Source organism: Olea europaea, chromosome 13, assembly GCF_002742605.1.
Source record: "Olea europaea var. sylvestris chromosome 13, O_europaea_v1, whole genome shotgun sequence".
NCBI classification, from domain to species: Eukaryota; Viridiplantae; Streptophyta; class Magnoliopsida; order Lamiales; family Oleaceae; genus Olea; species Olea europaea.
In genome coordinates this window covers 7,249,657-7,257,492 of record NC_036249.1, presented here as the reverse complement: position 1 = coordinate 7,257,492, position 7,836 = coordinate 7,249,657, and the positions used below count along the sequence as shown (strand labels likewise).

The window sequence follows — 7,836 nt, the reverse complement described above, 5'->3', positions numbered from 1 at the left end:
TCATATTTTATTAGAAATAATGAAATTTCATAAAAAATTTTATTTAAAGTATTGAATTTTTAAATAATAAAAAAAATAAGCGGGGCAGGCACTTGTTACTTTTACCCCCAAGGGCAAAGTCTCCCGTCCCACCCTCTGCGCCATGACTGGTCGTCTGCACCTCAAAATCTCCTAGCCTAAACCTATTGAGGGTTGCTAGCCTACTTATATGTCCATCCACCACAGTCCTGTCGACATTGCCACCAGTGTTTCCATGCCCAATTGTTGCCCTGGTAAAAGTGCCAAAGGTGTAGGAAAATTCATAAAATGTAGTCTACTACTAAGCATCGATCTACTACTATACACAGTACTATAGTTCGTAATATCTAGAAATGTCCATAAAGAATCACCGCTCACCACTTCACTATAATTTGTAACGTCGTTGCCAAAATTTGGTCCTGCCTCGCAAGAATCGACTTGGTACTCGACTAAAGCATATGAATTTGAACTGTCGATTCTTACTTTGCTCATATCATAGAATTCACGTTTATATTTCCATTCATAAAATTTATTGGATTAATTACCTCATTTATGTCTACTGTATAAACTAATGATCAAGCTCATCTATGAATGTTAGTAGCATCCTTATAAATGTATTTGTTAGTTGCTATCGCAGAGATGTCATCCATTCTCGCAAGCCTGAGTCTTCCCTTCGATTGTTGCAGTTACATAAGAGGTTGATTTGTGGTGCTTTCATCTGCAAATACCAAACATCAATATATTGGTTAGAACTATGAAACCAAGCAAAATGGCAGAGATGAAACCATATAATAAAAAAGAACAAGAACAAATTGAAACTCTGATGAACAATATTTTAAACACAAGTTGTATTCCATTCCACAAGAATAAAAATTCACACTGATATTTCACTTTCACAAAGTGGTCTTTATTTTTTAATCCTTCTACGATATAAGTAATTTCTATTAGTTTCTCTATGACAATCATTAATATTCTTAGGTGATGATAACCCAACTCCAGAAAACAAAACCCTCCTCTGTGAATCTTCAATACTACTCCATGTTAAGGGATAAAATACCATATCGATTAAAGATGAAAGCATAGACCAACTTATAAGGTCTTGAGCTATTTCTCTTAACAATGTTGATCTTTTAAGATGGAATCTCAAATTTTAACACGGTATTAGAATCCATTAAACTCCAACGAGTGATTCGATCCAATTAAGACTTAATAAATGAGTATACGAATTTCAAGATTAATCTGCTTAAAACGAGCGACCATTTTGTGGGGGCATATTAAGGGATGAAATTTCACATCAATTAAAGATGAAAACATGGAACAACTTATAAGACCTTGGCAACTCTTCTTAACAAGATTAACCTTTTAAAATGAAACCTCAAATCTTAACACTCCTCAATCTCTGGTTAAAACACTAATAAGTTAAGTGAAATGAAATTTGTCGAATGGCTCTGGTACTTTTAGCAACAATCACCATCAATTTTCCCAGCTAGAGCAACCACTTGACGGTTTCACCACAAATTAGAGATATTGACTGGCCAAAGGCATCTTAAACCCAGCGTCGACAATGCTTCAACTGTGGTGCATGGTAAAGAGAACAGAGAGAATGTAGAAATAGAGAGAGAGAATTAAGAGATAGAGAGAGTTTGGGAAATTTGATGGGATGAAAGGAGGTAGGTGTGGGCGAAAATACTTGATTAGATTTAATTCATATTAATTAATTTAATAATTTTTAATTATGACCTGATTTATGAATTTAGAACTAATCCTCCTCTTTTTTGAATAGTATACTTAAAATGTAGGATTTTAGGTAATTTTCTCCCTTTTTAATGGCCTTATCTTTAGGCAAGGCTCAACGACTGATATTTCGGCCCATAATGGCATCTCCGTTAATGAAGTGAACTTGATACCCTTTGAAGTTTGAATTGTGATTTGACACAACGCTACAAAACTATTGGAATTGATTTTTGATATGATGGCGTATTATCTTAGTCAAAACCCCCAATCACTTGCTTAACAGGAAAAGTGCACTCGTTTGATACACGATATCGCCAAAGGGTGGACCTTTGGTTAAGCTTAAATTCGAAATTAGCCCCACAATTTTTTGAACCCCGAAAATTACGCTTGTTTTTGTGTTATGGTGCCAATTTGTCCTTTGCTCTCAAAGTTTGACATTTTGAACTGTTAAACTGACATTTTTTTATTACAAAAAGGACCTAGGCACACAGACATTTGAAAGCTTGGGACATTGATTGCTAGGAATTAAGACCCCATATGATCGGGATTAATATCATATTTTTAGCAATTTTTAATAGAAATTGATGAAGTGTGCGGTTGAAAAGTCACGGTACCCATAAATATATGTAGTTAAAATTTATTTTTTGACTCTAACTTAAATTAAAATCTAATTTAGGATTAATAGCAGAAAACTCCTCAGAAACTAGTCCACATGTGATATACCCCATAACTATTGAAAATCGTAGAAAATTCCCCTGTCTGAAATTTTTTATTCAAAATACTTCCCTGTCGTCAATATCCGTTAGTTTAACCATTAAAAATTGTAAAAATGACAAAATTAAAAAGGGAATAATTGCAATTGTAGTACCCAAGAATTTTTTTATTTTATTATTATTATTTTTTAAAATTATATTCAAATTTTTTGTAGGTGCTAACCACAATTCCATACATTTAAAACATTATTTTCTTCCCACCTCACCACACCCTACCATGTCTCATCATTTTCCCCGGTTCGTGTAGATTGTAGGCTTTATCCCACCATTTTTACCAAGTCCATGCTCAATGAATTGACTCAATTTCCATCTTTCACGATCGATGTTATTGCAGTAGAAATTAGTTTTATAATACCGTCATGCACAACAACATATTTGCCTATTGTCAATTCCAATAATACCATCCCGAAGGCAAATGCATCGAGCTTGGGAATGATGGTATATGTCTTAAGATACTCAAGCGCCATGTACCCCTTTTGTGCCCATAATCCGTTTTTCATTTCCTCAATGTCTTCATCCATCCCCGATGTTCTTGCAAGACTAAAATTTGCAAGCTTTGCCCCATACTGCAATCCAAATTAATTTGACTTCTTTTTATGTTGTTGGGAGCATAAGCCGGTTTAGCCATTGTTTAATTCTCATTATTTTCAAAATATATTTTTTCTTTTATTTTCAATCACACATTCTTCAATAAAAACAATATTACACGCAAATCCAAAACATTTCTATTTTTTTAAATCGCACATTTTTCATTAAATCTACTTTTTCAAAATGTATTCTTACAGTAACATGGGACTCAAACAGACTCTTAGTGGAATTGTGAAAATAGAGGAGTCCATTGGCAACATCCAGTGCAATCCAGATTCACTGATTCCATCTTTTTGCCTCAAAACAACAAAATTAATTAGCAAAAAATAGGGAAGTTTTTATAAAATTTCCAATAAAAAAAATAAATTATGTGCATATTTGAGTGATTTCACTAATTTTTACTTCATTACTGATGATCAACGGGAGTAATTTCAAGAATCGAACTTCTAAAACCTTAAAGCATTACATTGATCTTTATTGAACAACCTTTGTTTCACTATGATTCAAAAAGCTTCAAGAACTTTTCGGGCTCTATTTATCATAGGAATATGTGGGCTACGGAACAAAAATCATAAAACTTAAAGAGGAAAATGTATAGTACCGAGGTCAAATTTTTTGAAGTTGTGTCTCGGAATTGGCTTTGGTTATTGGATCTAGCGGTCGGCAGTTTTTTGGAACAGATGGAATTGGATCAAATCCAATAGAATCGGTAGGTTTTATTTCGGTTCCTCTACTAAACGGGCCAATTTTGAGACAATGCCTCGAGAATCAACCGGTTCTGATCCAGTTCTTCGTATTGCCTTGAGAACTAGTAGTGTATTCGATTCTCCCGAATTTCTCTTGCTGCTTGCACCAAGATAAATTAGATATTTATACACTAGTCTCCAAAATTATCTCATGTTAAAATTTCATTTTCCTTATGTTTTTCTTCTTTTATTTAATGGGTAATCAAATTTCAAGTCTAAATAACTTTAAAAATACTTTACAACTTTATAGATTTAATGCAACCCAATAGGAAAAATACTTTTTTAATTCAATATATCATAAGAATTCACATTTTTCGTTGTTTTCAAAGTGACTGCCATCAAGAATCAATATCATTGAGGATTACTAAAGATAATCAAGTTTTTGTTATACAAATTTTCTTAGAAACTAATTTTCAATTGAGATTTTACCGCTTATGTTGTGATTAATAATTTTTTGCCTTTATAAGTTGATCTTGAGTTTTGGATTGAATTTTTATTTGTTGCATTGTTCAGTTGATTTTTTTTTTTTTTTAGGCGCCCTTTTGTCCCTAATTATTTGGTATTCTAGTTTTTGGAATCGTATTTTTGGAGAATGTGCGGTTGAAAAAGAAGAATTTTTTTGGTTTATATGTAAAATTATTTTATGAAAGATTGTGCGGCTGAAAATAAAATAGAGAAAAATTATAACGTGAAATAATGGAGCCAAATGGGCTAGATTATAAGAATAACAAGTGGTTTCATATTTATTTTTGTCTTTTTTGAATTGGCAAATAGTTTCATACTTTATTTTTATAATTTTTCAATATAAAGAGCCAGACTAGACTGAACCTAACCAATGGTTCAATTTCTAAGATTCTTGTTAGGGTTCAGTCTCCTTCAAAATCGGATCGAATCGGACCACGTTCGCTCTTAATTGGATTTGAGTATTGTTAGGTGAGCGTGGGGAAGAAGGTGATATGAGATGGGATGGGGTGAGGTGAGGAAGGAAATGAAATTTTAAATGTTTGAAATTGTGGGTAGCACGTGTAAAAAATTTGGACACTGCAATTGCAATTATTCCTTTTTTATTTTGACATTTTTTTACCATTTTTAACGATTAAATTAATGAGTTTTGACAGTTGGGGTATTTCGAACAAAATATTTCAAAGAGGGAGTTCCCTGCGATTTTCAAATCGTACATCGACAAGTTTTGGTGAATTTTTGCTATTAATCCTTTGATTTATACTGAACACAGGGTCGGTCTTGTAATTGCTAGGGTCCGAGGCGAACTCCATTAATTAGGCCCCCCAAATCAACGTAAATACAAAATTCAACGGTGTATTATGCAACCTATTGTTAACTTAAAACTTAACATTAAAAATAACAAACAAATATTCAAGATTATGTTCAATAGCCAACAGGCGTCGATCCCATAGGGAAATAATTAGTCAATTTTCATAGTGATGCCTACTATTAAAGACATTCTCTACTGTGGGTCTTACTCTGCCTTTAACAAACAATGACTTTTTTCACGATATAAATATCAATAGTTAAAACTAATTTGAATAAGAAAAATTACATGTACCTGTAATGAGTCACCAACATTAATGAAGAATGAATTTTGATAAGGAGGGATTGAAATCCAATTACCATCTTGTAATGAGATTTGAAGACCAGAACTATTGTTAGATCTCAAAACAGAAATGATTTATGGACCAGTGTGTTCACCAAACCCAATCAAATTTCCGCCTTTAAATAGATCGTCAAGGCATGGAGGGTAATGATTCAACCTGAAAACAGAGTCACTCTCTTCATCCATCAGAAGCTTACTGAAGGTATTTATTGATGGAATCTTCAGCCTTGCAACTAGCATTTTGTAGAATCTCACAAGCCATTTTCTTAATAGATGACACATAGTCATTCACGGTACAACTTCAAAAACATAAAGAAAAAAAAAGAACCAATAAGAAAATTGGCAATGTACTGAAGTAGAAAGTATCATCAAGTAACTTACCAAAAAGTCTCTTAGGATTTGCCAAAAATTGATGCAAATATTTGGTTGTTGAAATCTGTATTGGATGTTAAGAGAATGTACTCAATCCAACCAACATCTCCATTGGAGCCAATTTTCTTGCTGCCATAGCAAAAAGGTTCAAGAGGACCCGCTTTTTCCTTTTCAGGGAGAGGTGAAGAAAAGAATTGAATAGCTAAAGATAAGTGCTCAATAACAGCTGATTTGGACAAGAAAACCCTTGGCGAAGTTTTTAAGGTTTTGAAATAATAAGAACGAATTTGAAGATAATGAAATTTGTGTCGTAGAGGGATATCGGATTGTTATATAATAGGCTTTGTATTTCATCAACTCACAAGCTTGAAATTATAGAAACAATACAAAATTTTTTGAAGCAATTCCCTAGTTTCATCAGTGATGCAAGTTCAAGTACGACACACATTCTTGGATCAAGATTTGTTTCCCATTTTCATTTTCCATTTTGTAAATCCAATAACATTTTCGATCATTTATGCAAAATTTGAGCATTACAGAAACAACACAATACAAAATTAAAATGTCATCCAGAGCTGTCCCAAAAAGTTCGTGACCTTGATGAACAAATTCCCATTTTCCATTTTGCAAATCCAATAACAGCAACCATTTAGGACCCAAAAAAAGAAGAAGTTAATTCGAACAAGAACTTACGCAAGAAAGGCAGAGTAATACGAAAAGATGCTCTTCTGAAAATCAAAATCCAACTCCTAAGTCCTATCTCATGCTTGAATTCCAGAAGTTCCGAACACAAATGCTGATTATTGAACACCCAAATCGCAAGAAATTAAATTGCAAATCGCAAAAATCTAAAACCGAAAAAAAAAAACTAAAATCGCAACCAAATACACTACATGTAAAGTTTAAATTAAGTGATTAACCTTAGCACTTAGCAATCAAGGATTATGAGATTATCAATTTATCATCGCCCCCCATTTCTCAGACGCACGCAGCAGGAGGGAAAATCGGAAAAGGAATGAAAACATATTTTCCCCTAAACCCTATATATATATATTTTTTTAAAAATGCCAAAATTGGGCCTTCTCCTGTTTTGGGCCTGAGGCATAAGCCTCATGGGCTTCACCACAGGACCGGCTCTGACTGAATATGGGTTAAATGTACAAGATCCCATCTTAAAAATATTCAAAAGTTAGAGATCCTCCATGATTTACTATATAAAGTTTGAATATCATCATTAAAAAAATTGACGTTTGGTGGTGATGATAATAGGATATAAAAGTTTAGTAGCCAAGGCGACGAGGAAGGATGAAGAAGGAAGAAAAGAAATGGATCCTGCTATTTTGTAACTAATTGAAAGCAAATGATGTTTGGCAGCCACACGTGAAATTAACCCCACTCGAAAAACCATACAACCATCATTTGACACCAATTAAAATTTTAATACATTTTTCTTGTTTTTCTTTTTAACTACACATTTTTTAATAAAATAATATTATATGTAAATTAAAATTATTTTCACTTTTCTTTTAACTACACATCTTTTCAAAAAATATTATTTCATAATACATTTTACAAAAATTTCTCTTGAACGTCGAACAATGGCACAATTTCTCATAAAAATGGGGTGATTGAGAAAATTCACAACTATACAGGGACTATGATGCAATTTAATGTCATCACTGTCACTGATTCAATTTCATGTACGTGCCATGAATACTGAAAGAAAACAAAAATATTATTAGTAGTAAAAATCTTTTTTACAATACAATTGCGTGTTCCATTTCTTGGGGCGGGAAGCTGAAAATTTTCACCCCTCTCTGACATTTATTAATCTCTTTCTAGGTTTTCAAATCGTCCTTTCCATTCAAATTTCAAAATCCAAAATTCAATAATTTCCCTTCTTCTTCTTGTTGTTGTAAAAGTGTGTAATTTCTTTATATGAACTCTGATTCTGGGGCAAAAGAATACGAAAGAATGACTCTTCGGAAGGGGT

General features: G+C 32.9%; 1 pseudogene; it reads right to left on the bottom strand.

Annotated features, from left to right (window-relative positions):
* Positions 1-5,337: 5,337 nt before the first annotated feature.
* Positions 5,338-7,836, bottom strand: part of LOC111408384 — a 3,424-nt pseudogene continuing 925 nt past the window's right edge.